This window comes from Apus apus, chromosome 4 (genome assembly GCF_020740795.1).
Source record: "Apus apus isolate bApuApu2 chromosome 4, bApuApu2.pri.cur, whole genome shotgun sequence".
Lineage (NCBI taxonomy): Eukaryota > Metazoa > Chordata > Aves > Apodiformes > Apodidae > Apus > Apus apus.
The window spans coordinates 111,983,025-111,996,314 of record NC_067285.1 but is presented as its reverse complement, the minus strand read 5'-3'; positions in this window follow the sequence as shown (position 1 = coordinate 111,996,314).

Below are 13,290 nucleotides of genomic sequence, written 5' to 3'. Positions count from 1 at the left end.
CCTAGAGCATAGAACAGGATGTGCTCTTTTCTAAGGCATTGATAAATGGAGAGCTTGACCACCTGCTAACAATTCAGAACTGCCTTTCAGGAAAAGTCGACTCCAGAATAAAAGAAACTTCTGAATGTTTTCAGCTCAATGGATTATTGCTTGTACTGTGCCCTGAGGTCCCACAGAGCTCTCTGGTACCATCATTCTCTCTGGTGACCAATGGTAGGAACCAAAGCAGTGATAGGAAGATGGGCAGAGGGAGGTCTAGGTTGGACATTAGGAAGAGATTCTTCACCCAGAGGGTGGTGGAGCACTGGAATAGGCTCACCAGGGAAACAGTAATGGCACAGAACCTGGCAATAGTCAAGAAACTTTTGGACAACACCCTCAGGGACATAGTGTGAACTTTGGGGTTGTCCTTTTCTGGGGCAGGAGTTGGACTGGGTGATCCAGGCTGTCCAAGAAGGTGGTTGAGTCACCATCTCTGGAGACATCTAAGAAGACAGATGTGGTGCCAGGGGACAGGGTTTAGTGGTGGACACTGCAGAGTTAGGGTAGTGGTTGGACTTGATGATCTTGAAAGTCTTTTCCAACTGTGATACTGTGTGATAATGTGATACCAATGAGTACATGACATGCTGGATGAGGACAGTCAGTATCTGTTATTCAGTATTCTGTTATTCTCCCATGCCCCTTTTTTCCCAAACACACATGAAAGGCTTAAAGAAACACTGGGTGGTAATCTAGGCCTTCTGTCCCCTCGAGGCAGAAACAAGAAGAGCTGGATCTGTTTCTGACATGTTTGACAAGTCTGGATGAAACTCTCCCATAAAGGAGGAACTTTGGCCACCCCAAGGCTATTGGACTTACTTTGCTACTGTTGTAGTTTGGGGTTTCTTGTTATTTTTACCACCTCAGCCTTTGCTGATTAGACTGATTTATCCTCACTCTGTTTCTCTTTGGGAATGCTGAGGATTCACATAATAATACCACACATACACAAAACCTGAAACTTTCCTCTTAATCCTCTCCTTTCTAGACTAGACCAAAGGAGTTCCTCCAAACCTCACTCCATAAGCCATTCTCTTAAACCACTTCTGATTTTCAGGACACTTCTCTGAACTCTCTCAAGTATGAATCAATTTGCAATTGCAGTTCCCAAATCTGAAGGCAGCATTCCAGCTGAGACTGTACAAATAGAGAGTAATAATTACCTTATACTAACATAGTCCAGGCTGGAATTCGACTTTCCCAGCAGGAACCATGTTGATTCTATTTCGTCTGTGTTCAACCCCAATCTGCTGGGGAGGGGACACTCTAAACCCCCCCTTTTTTTTTTAGTGTGATTCCCCTTGCTTCACTTTCATACCAGTTTGTATGGTTTTTAATTGCATGTCACCATGAAGATACTTGAATTTGTGACAAATTTACTAAGGTGACTTAAAATTCTGGTTCTGTTTTCCAGAGTATTTTAGGTTTTGGTTTGTTTTGTGGGTTTTTTTCTAACTTGTCAGCAACAAAGGCAATCAGATGACTTTGTATCTCCATAGTCAAGCCATGAATAAAACTATTAAATTAAACCAGGTTCAGAGCAGACTCTATAGGACATCCACATGAAACATCCTCCCACATTCAGAAAGCCAAAAGGATGTCCTTTTCTTCTCCCTCAGGTTTTTAGGCAGTGATTTTCTGATTTCTGTGTCAAACACAGGCCAGATTACCTAAGTTGTTTGAGAACTTCATCCCAGAGCAATATGAAAAACTTTTAAGACTAGTTGCCCCTTCTTCTTTCTCTCCATTTCAGCAGGCTAAATTACCAGAGAGGGAAATGAGGTTGCTTTAACAGAATTTATTCTTAACTCTTCCACTTTGACCATATTTTTATCACCTTACTATGACGAAAGTGCTTATGAAATATTAAATTAAATTAATTTAATTAATTTAATTAAATTTAATTAATTAATTAATTAATTAATTAATTAAATTTAAAATTAAATTTAATTAATTAATTTAAATTAAATTAAATTAATAATTTAATTCCACTGTTTCCAGAAACTGAAGCTTAAAGTGTTTGAGGTACTTCTGATCCCTTTTTAAATACATACCACTATGTTTTCTGTTCTCTTGGATCTGCTCCCCTCTCCCTCGAACCATGAAAGGTGATTAATTTTGTTAGGAACACTCTTCAGTACCACCTCAGTCTTCATTCCCAAATCTCAAGCTCTTGAGCTGAAACTGAACTCTTTTTTAAAATGAAAGGGATTTTTTTATTATTTCTTTTCAATGTAGGGAGTTTTTTTGTCATCTAGAATTTCCTCGTGCAATTTAATAGTGCAAAAAAAATCCTCATTAAAAACAAAACTTAAGTACAGAAATGTGGTTAGTAAAGTACCCTTCTAAGGAGACTGCCATGAGTTAGTATGCAAGGGGAGTCTGGATAAATCTAACACTTTATTTCTTATAGTCTGCAGGCATATGAACTTCTTCTCTTTATTTTAAATAACACTAAAGTGTATATTTATGAGACCCACCCACTCCATCCCTGGAGAAATTCAAGATCAGACTTGATGGGGCTCTGAGCAATCTGTCCTAGTGTGAGATGTTCCTGCTTGTTGTAGGGAGGTTGGACTAGAAGACCTTTAGAGGTCCCTTCCAAACTAAGACATTCTATGTTTCTATGAAATATGTTTGAAAACCCTCTAAAGCCTGCAGCAAGGAAAATATTTTAGACCCAAGAACTGAAGATTCTAAAAGAAATACACTTAACATCTTTTTCAGTGTTCCATGAACAATTCCCTCTTATAAAAACCAACAAAACCAAACCAAAACAAAGTAAAAGAAAACAAGAGACCTGAAATACAAGGAAAGAAAAAAACTTGTAGTGCCAAATAAGCAAATGAAAAGGTGAGGTATAACCAGCTGCTTGGATCCTAACCACTCTTTTTTTTTTTTTTGTGAGAGGGGAAGTGCATGAAAAGTGTCTCCTGAACTGAGTTGGTATTTCTCTTTCTTTTCCACATAATCACAAAATCACATAGTCACAGAATTGCTGGGGTTGGAAGGGAGCTCTAGAGATCATCCAGTCCAACCCCCCTGCCAAAGCAGGATCCCCTAGAGCCCATTACCCAGGGCTGCATCCAGGGGGGTCTTGAACATCTCCAGAGAAGGAGACTCCACACCCTCCCTGGGCAGCCTGGCCCAGGGCTCTGTCACCCTCACACTAAAGAAGTTTTTCCTCATATTTAAACAGAACTTCCATGGAACAGAACTGGAACAGAAATCAGGGCAGACATTCCTGAGAAGCCCTGGGGTGAATGCACACAACTAAATGTTGTTCTGGCAGGAGAAGAGTTTGACCAGAACCAGTGACAGAAAGTTCATAGTTCATTCCAGCCAATTCCTAAGTTAGAAAGCAAAAAACTGATGAGGGATTTTCTCTGGGTTTGGGTTTTTTTTTTCCCCTCTACGGTGGATTTTGGAAAATAGACTTTTACTGAAAACTTTTACTTTTCCAGCCAAAATTTCCCAGTTCTAAATTGAATGCTAAAGCTGCACATTTCAGGTCAATATGACTGACACTGAAATATTTCAGTTTGAAATGATGAACTGATTTTTGCTGCAAGGCAGCTGAGGTCCCATCAGTGATCTCTTGGGAATCGTTGCCCTTCAGGAGCTTCAGGAGCTGCTTTCCAGGAGCACTATGTTCTTTTCTTTCCTAGTCCTCTGCTGTTCTCTTTCCTTCACTGCATATGGGACATGACAGTTCACTGCTGGTGGGCTGTCTACAGTTGTACCTTGGGTGCTGAAAAGTGAAGACAGGCTGAGGGAGTTGGGGCTGTTCAGCCTGGAGAAGAGAAGGCTCCAGGGAGACCTTAGAGCACCTTCCAGTGCCTGAAGGGGCTCCAGGAAAGATGGGGAGGGGCTTTGCACCAGAGAGGGCTGTGACAGGACAGGGGGTAATGGTTTTAAACTGAAGAGGGGAGATTTAGGTTAGACATTAGGAAGAAACTCTTCACCATGAGGTTAGGAAGGCACTGGCCCAGGTTGCCTAGGGAGGCTGTGGCTGCCCCGTCCCTGGAGGTGTTCAAGGGCAGGTTGGATGAGGCTTGTGCAGCCTGGTCTGGTGGGAGGTGTCCCTGCCCATGCAGTGGGGTTGGAACTGGATGATCTTGAAGGTCCCTTCCAACCCAAATCACTCTGTGACTCTATGATTCTATGAAATGTATTGCAAAATGTCATAGACCTGAAAAAGAACCTAAAAGATGCAGCAATGGACTCATCATTGTTAGAAAAATTAACCTGCAGCTTTTAAGACTGCAGAGTCTGTAATGCTTACCCTTTTCCAATTCCAATTCTAATTTTGGAAATACCAAGTGCTTTAAAATGTGCTCAGTCCTGCAGTGAAGAGAATTCTGGTTTTCTGCTCCAAAACCAACTTCAGGCTTTTGAACGTCAAATGTTGAATGATTATTGGAAAAAAACCCACTGAAGCAACCTCTGGTGGATTCTGATGGACTGCCTCTGTAATGAAGATTTCAAGACTTAACTCTCCATCTGGAAATAGTCAAATAGAAGGAACTGCACTTTTTGTGCAAAGATGAACTTTTCTGGTTGTATTTTGTAGATCTTGCAATGCCATGTTAAGGTAACTTCTGGCCTTAGCATGATCCTCCCTCATGGATATCTGCTCCTTATGGCTCAGCTGCCTAATCTTTGCTCTGAATGGAAAGGCACCTTTGCCAGCCTCAAATGTAGCTGGGATGGACTCTTCTCATCCACCTTCTTAAGCTCTGACAATATTTTTACAGGCAAGCAAAGACTCTTTCAAAGAAATGGAAAAAACAGAGAAAAAAAAAACAACAAAAGGAAAGCAAATAGACAATCCTGAACCTTTTTTTTTTTTCCTTTTTTCTTTTGAGCATCTTGACCTAAGTCCTGAATGTTTTGCAGAAGCACCAAAAATATGCTTGATCTCTAATGGTGCAAGTGTTCTGGATGCCCACAAAAAAGCTGTTTTGCACTTTGCTGTAGGTGGAATGTGAAGTTTTAATAAGCTGTACCATTCTAAGTCATTCTAATCCTATTACCTATCAATCCTCTTGGGATTCTGTACACATAATTACAGAATCACAGAATAATTCTGGTTGGAAAAGACCTTTAAGATCATAGATTCCAACCATAACCTAATTCTACCAACTGTTGCCTTCAATCTACCAGGTCCATGTTCTCAGATGTTGGACTGATGTTTGATTATTTTCCATTCAAAATCACCTCTGTTGCTTTCACACTAGCAAAGAAACGTAGTGAAGTCCCAGTGTTCTGCTCTCCCTAATGCTAACTGTGACACAAATTCCTGAGCTTTGGATCTGGGCAGAACTACCCCTGAGGCAGCCACATCTCCTGCCAGCACAGCTGGGGTGATGCTCACATTGTGAGGACAAAGTGGTGACTGGAGAAGGCTCAAAATATGTTATCATCTGCCCATGAGGTGATCTCATTCTTCTTCTGTTTTACTCTAATACTTGACTATTTTTTTTCCCCAGTGACCTACTTGCTTGACAAATCAAAACAGAAAGAGTAACAGTGAAAAGATCCACATATTTAATGTTGCATACTGAAAGATAACACCTCTTGCTGTTATGTTTCTGACTTCAAATGTGCTCCTATTATCAGTGATTAACTTTCAAGCTTTTCCATTGTCAGAAAATTATATGTTAACAACAGCATATTTTTCTATGGGGCCAGTTTAGGGCTATTTCAGTGTATAATTCCCCTCCTAAGGTACCATAATCTTTCTGGTTGAATAAGTCTATGTCCTTGTACACTTGAATATCATGATAATGAAACAGAAATGATAATGAAATAGACTGGAATGTCTAAATGGAAAAGCTGAATGAGGCATTACACTACCAATAAACATTTATAACACCCTCAAGTGGCAGGTTTGCAATTAGCATGGGAACTTGGAGATCAATTACACATGGAGTTCTCACTTTGTGGTCATTAATCATCATGCTACTGAACTTCTTAAGTATATTACATGATATTATTAATTAGAAATGACAGAGAAAATTGGATAACTGCTTATTACTGTGTAGAAATGTCTACAGAAGCTCCAGGGCTGCATCTATTTGTAGATAAGCTTGAGAAAGAGGGAAATAATTTTTTTGTGTGTTTTGTTGCAAAATCAATACCAAGCCACATTTCATGAATGATGGTTGTCCTGCTTCTATCAGCTGTTCCTTTTATGATATGGATGAAGTTTGATACATTAATCCATATATGACTCCTTCAGTCCCTTGCATCATGAACACAATCTAAAATGTATGCCCACCACATGTACAGTTTTATTAAGAAATATTTCTCTTTTATTTATTTATTTACTTAGATTTTCTAAATAATAATTTGGCACAAGTCCCAGATAAATTGATAACAACAGGATGCCTAACTTAATAATAAGATAAAAAAAGACTAATCAAGTTTTTCAGACCTTCAGCGACTACATTTACTTGAAACAATGTTCTGTTTCCTAAAAAGAAACTGCAGTGAGTTCCTCTGTTATTTTTTTAGAAGCTCTATTTTTTTAAGATATCAATCATTCCTATTTCCTTTTTTAAGACTTTGAATCATCCACATAATACTCTGTGATTCCCTGCAATGAACTCCATCCTATTAACTTCAGAACGTATTGTTAATTTGCTCAGATCATTTTGGATGTTATCCCTGTCTCCCTCAGTTCTTGTAGGATCTGAGAGACTTAACTAGTTTATTATCTTTTGCAAACTAATTGGGATGCTCTTGCAAGTCCTAAAGGGATGCTGTTCCAGAAATTCATTGCTGTGAAATGGCAAAACCTTTCTAATTTCCAGCTCAAACATATTACTGGTCATGTCTGTTCTTGTTCCTACCCTGTGTTAATTGCACAAGTGATTTCAAATCTAGCCCAATATGTTTATGCATATCAGATCTTCCATTCAGCTTCTCACTGTCATAGATTCAATAAAGAAAAACTTTTTGATTTCTTCTGGTGGGGTTTCCATTCCATCTCCCAGAACTTCTGAAAACCTCCTGCAGTTTGACTCAAGTTTTCCTGACCTTGTGAGAACAATTGCTGAAATCCAGCAGCTTGTTCCTGTATTTTCAGTTGCAGCCAACATTTACACATAACTTATTACACACACATTCATTCTAGAACTAAAAAAAAAAATAATAGGTTATTTTTAAATTAAAAAACCCCTCACCTCAACTATTCTGGATCACATGGAGCTGATTCTGGCAGTTCTCTATGTTCACTTTGCAGATTAAGTGAATCATTACATAATACTTTGAAGTCCATATAGAGTCCTCTTGAGTCAGGAAAGGTATTTTTTGACATAGAAGCACAGACCATAATAGAAACGTACAGATCTTCAATGCCTGTTCTACTAACTTTGGCAAACACTTGGCATAGTCCCCTGAACAGGCTTTCAGAGATCAACAGGATGGATGTTTTTTGATGGGAAGACTCCTCTGAAGACATAAGTCCCTGCTCTGTTCTTAGAGAAAAGCATGGGCAGTAACTGTAGGTTTTCTTAATTTCTGGCATCATGAGGAGCTGGGCTGAGCAGGGAGCATTCAAAGGCTACATGAGAGAAAGACTTTCTGGTCCTCACTCGATCTGTGAAGCTTCCAAGATTTGCAAGTCCTTCCTCTCATTTCAGATATATCTCAATTTCTTCATCACTGTTGAGTCTGTTCTATCTACTTCCTATGGCCAACCATGACCCTCAGCAGCTGTTTTTGGTGAATTGGATTGTTTAGCTAAACTCAGACCTCTAACACTGTTCAGTCCTCATAAATGTGGACTTAGAGACTTCAGCAATTGAAAGAAATAAGAAGCAATCCCAGAGCAATACTCCAACAGGTCAGAACTACTATGGCTTTCATGGATATTGATTTAAACAAGTTCCCTCTGGGTTGTCTGAAGTCAAAGTAGCAGAGAAGAAATATTGATGATTTCAAGGCCTCTCTGAGCAGCCATCCAGTCCCAGTGGATTGATTTATTGATCTTTCTAATTGTTCCCAGGTAAACCATCTTTGGGGCTTGCATTTTAAATGAGAGGCAGAAATGGAATGAAGTTGGATGATGGATCTAATCTGTGGAGATAAATGGATTGTGTTTCCATCTCTGGTAACTTCTCTTGTTGGAATATTGGGGAGGGACTTTTTACCAGGGTGTGTAGTGATAGGATGAGGGGTAATGGTTTTAAACTGGAAGAGGGGAGATTTAGGAGGAAATTCTCTGCTCTTAGGGTAGTGAGGCACTTGAACAAGTTGCCCAGAGAAGCTGTGGCTGCCCCATCCCTGGAAGCATTCAAGGGCAGGTTGGATGGGGCTTGGAGCAGCCTGGTCTGGTGGGAGGTGTCCCTGCCCATGCAGGGGAGTGGGACTGGATGATCTTGAAGGTCCCTTCCAACCCAAACCAGTCTGGGATTCTATGATTTAAAGGATCCCCTTCACTTCTTCTCTGCTATTTTTGAACACACATCCTGGGTTCTCTTTTCCTTCTTGGTGTAGCTCTTGTTCAAAGGAAATGAAGCTGTAAAATTCAGTCTCAGACTGCAGCTGCTTTAGATGGATACTATGGAAATGTATGAGAAGTTCTAACATCTGGGCCTTGCCTTTCTGGGAATAGTCTTGGGGGAGAGAAGAGCCACTTCGTATACAGGAGATCTGTAGAAAAGTTGGAAAGGTAAAACAGAATGACACAAACCCCTCCTGAGTGGGAGGGAACCATCAGCTGCAAAAATGTTTTGCTTTATGCTTGGTCCTTTACTGTTGTTTTTATAAAAACAAAAGAAGTTTTGTTTTCTACCAAAAATGTGTCAGCAGCATCCAAACCCTGCTTGAACTTCCCTTCAGTTGTGACAAGATTCCTGGGAATCCTTCTTCATAGTTATGTTGTAGCTGTGTTGGACATCAATAAATGGTGTATAATGATCTAATCTTTTCTACCTCGAAACCTAAAACAAGATTAAGTCACTAAATTTCATTAACTCTCAAAGAAAGCAAAATAAAGATGCCACTAAGGCTGAAAGTATAATCAACAATTAGAAAAACAGTAAGAAGAGAATCAGGATGTGTTAACTTCCAAAATTAAGCAGAATTAAACTGGAAAGTGGAGTTAAAAATGTGCTTAGAAATACAAGATAAGAAGAAAAAAACAGACTTAAAAAATCTTGAATGTGAATCACAGTGGAATCAGGTAATTACAATGTAATTAAAAGTACTAAAACCAGACTTTTTTTAGAGAAAATTAATTTTAGCTTCATTCATTGTATATATTCCCTTGTCATGACATCACATTTTGCAGATAGAATTTAAAAAAAAGCTCAGAAAGAACCTCTGGATGTCCCTAGTCAAACCTCCTTTCTTGCTCAGCTAGGCTGACAAAGACATGCCCCATTAACTTTTGACAAAGAGGGCTCCTATTGCTCTCCAGCTGCTCAGAAAATAAAGATCTTGCAGCTCACCATGCAACCTGCCAAATTAAAACCAAAACCTATCACTTGTGCTGACTTTGACTTATTAAGGTCCGAATGTTTCTCCTGCCTGTTAGAAGGGAAAGCTTTTGACCAACACATAATCATTGTAGTTCAAAAGGTCCCTCAAACTCTTGTCACTGTTCTAGAATACAACTATTTGCAGCACTGTCTGTTTAGTGGTGGTTGCCCTCTCGTGCTTAATATACTTTTTTCCACCATGAGGACAGCCAATCATTGGAATAGTCTCCCAAGGGAAGTGGCAGATTCCCCCACATTGGACAGTGTTAAGTCTCAGCTTGACAGGGGGCTGAGCCACCTCATATCAACTAGAGCAGTACCTAGAAGGGTTGGAGCAGGTGATCCTTGAGGTCCCTTCCAACCTGGCATTCTTTGATTTTATGATATTTTGTTTTTTCAGCTCCCTTTGTCTTGGGGATTAGCACCCTTTAATGCTCTCAAGAGTGATGACTGTGATCAACATACATTGAATAAATGTGCTAACACTGCCTTTAGGGTCCTCTTAACATAATTTTTTTTAAGATGGCTCTGCCTAGAATTTTTACCCATTTCACCCATAATTTGCTGTAATTATACATTTGATTCCTGAGTTGTCAACTACACTGCCACTTGACAAACATTATTATTGCTTTCTCTGAATTTTAATTCTGTTTCATAAGTTTATTTATCTGATATGGAAGAAACACCTTTCAGAGATGATGGCATTTATTGTATATCTTCTAATTTCTCTTTTTTTTTTTTTTTTTAGTATGTGCCTTCTCATTTGTTTTTTGTTTTAATCTCAACAAGTCAAATTTTGATTTTTTCCCCCCAACTCTATTCAGAGTAACTTCTTGCAGGAAATCAGATCATATGTCAATAGATGCATTTATGATTAAGGGCTTAGTTGGTGGATATCAGAGAAGGTGTTTGCCAACAATCCTGTGTTTAGGGAGGTTTTATCAGTTATCCCACATAAAAGACATCAAAAAATACCTCCCTGATACCATCAGGGAGTGAGTGGCCAAGGCAGAGTTTGTGGAGTCTCACCATATTAGATGAGATGGATTATTATTGGAGAACATCACCAAGGGAATCTTTGGTCTCCTTGGTGGGGATGCAGCAGTAGTATGATTGGAGATGGAGATATGGCCACTTATTTCTGGTATGAAGAACCTGTTTTCTGTATTTCTGTGCAAGTCATCTGACTTAAAGACAGTGCTAATATGTTTCATCAAACTAGATGAGGGTTTATGACCAAGAAGTTTATCTGATCCTTCAGCTGAAAGGATCTCCATCTCTATCAATAGTTTATGTATCTATTTAAGATAGTACTGGCAAAGATGTTCAGTTTTAAAGTCAGAAGCATATTTAAGGAGAAACAGTCTTATCTGAAGACACTGTGCAAAGTGCTTATTTGTCTCAGTGACCCAACTGTCTTTTTTCCAATCTGACTGCCCACTGCTGAGGACACTGGCAAAGCCTTCTTTCTTGGAGTCTGTGTAGACGATTTTTGAACCAACGATGTTCTTTTGAACCATTATTTGAATTCAGAATTCTTTGCTCAATTCCAAACAGCTGCTAAGGCCACTGTCAGGGGAAGGATGGTTATTTTTCATCTACTGCAAGATCTGACACAGCTCCTATATATAATCCAGATTTCATTAAAGTATATACTTTCTACATATGCTTACAGCTTAACAGTAACATGCTAATCTGGTGCTTTGCCTGGTGTTATTTATGTCTAAGATGGATGTTAGGCACTGTCTTGCTGGGCAACATACACATTTGCATATATATTACTGTCCTTCTCCCAGAAAGATCACACAAGACAAAGCAGAATATATTGTTGAATAATCAGTATGAAAAAAATTACACTTCTGCTGTAATAAAACACAACTTTTGCACTGCAGCAATGGACTCACCCCTTTGAGTTTGTTTCCTTCTTCACTAGGCATTTTGAGAGCTGGATTTAGAGGACAGCAAGGTGACTGTGTGGGTATTTACTGCATTCTTCCTACTCTTGAAGGCAGCGTGGGAGAAAGCATGACAACTGCTGGGAATTTTGAAGAGCAGGTCTGTGAGAGGGCAGCCAGCACTTAGAAGTCAATCCCACCTATGACTAATCAGCTGCGACTCGTCAGAGGCTTTGGTTTCTTTTATTAAGGCTTTTCAAAGCATTCTGCATCCTAGGAAACACACGGGCAGCACACAGGTACCATTAAGCCAGAGCAATCCACAGGCCTACAGGTTATTACAATAGATAACATCCATAATTCTCCTAAGTCCTTGTGTGCAGAAATAGCAAAGGAAGATTAATAACTTCAGGAGCTGTCAGCCCCAGGTATGATGGCATCGTGTCACCTCAAAAAAGCCCTGGTATCCTAGCAGCAAACTTCCTTTCTTCCCAGTGGAGACTCTGTTCTGGAGACTCCTAGGTTGCACAGTGCTTGTTGTTGGCATCACTGTTCAGAAACCATTCACCAGATCTGAAGGTGAGGGCTGAAGGAAGCACAGACTTGTGACTCCAGAGTGTCTGTTCTTACCCAACAAGTCTGACCAGTAGCTGCTTTTTTTTCTACCTTCTTTCAACAAAATCACTTTTGAAAGTCTACCTAATACTTTTTATAGTTTGTCTGATTTCCAAAGCTTTAGACTGTCTCACGCTGTCATTCCAGACTTCTGCTTCTTCAGCGCATAGAATAAGATCTATTTGATTAGAAAATAACAGCTTCTCCTTCAACCCTGTCCACACACAGCTCTCCTCAGACAAATTCAGCATTACTTTACAACTCAGACCAGTGATGGAAAGTTAGAGATGTTCAGAGCAGACTAACTAGGAACCTGTGTTTTCTAGAAGGTGTGTGATGCTTGCCTACTTCTACAGTTTCCTACAACTTGACACCTCCAGTGCCTTTTCCTACCTGAAGCTATTTTCCCTGACTTCCAGCATTTTGAGCTAACACAGCAGGTCATGTAGTCAAGGAAAGGTCAGCTCATGCTCCTCATTTCATTAGGCTATTTGGTTTTTGAAGGCTGAGACTCATCCTTGGAACACTCCCATTAGTGTCCAAGCAGAAATTGAGGGGGTTTTGCATGTCCTTTGGAGCTGTGACCATAACTGAAATGCTGAAATCAAAGCCACGTAGAACAGAACTAAAAAAGGTCTGCTACTGCTGCCTTGAAGTTGCTACTGATCTTCGGATATGAGAAGATGCTGAGCACACCTGCTGGGACTGGATCTCCATATCCACACCAGAGACAACCCATACAAGGCTTAACAGGTGTCAGGAAGAGGGGTCCAGTCTCTTTTCAGTGGTGCCCTGTGACAGGACGAGGGGCAAAGGACAAAAACTGAAACACTGGTTAATGGGCATTCTCCTTCCCCTCAGCTCTCTGAAACATGTTATATACCTCGTGATCACAGGAAAATTTCAGGACTGGAAGGCTGGCCTGCCTCTGGTCTTGATGATCAAACAGTCCTTTTGAAACTCACTGTGTAAATTTGTTACTGTCAAATGCACACATCTCAGCTGAAATCATAGAATCATAGAATGCCAGGTTGGAAGGGACCTCGAGAATCATCTGGTCCAACCTTTCTAGGTACTACTATAGTTTATATGAGGTGGCTGAGCACCCCGTCAAGCTGAGACCTAAAACTGGCCAATGAGGGGGAATCTACCACTTCTCTTGGGTGATTATTCCAATGTTTGACTGTCTTGATAGTGAAAAATTTACCTCTTGTGTCCAGTCAGCTAATAATTATTTTGACCAGGGA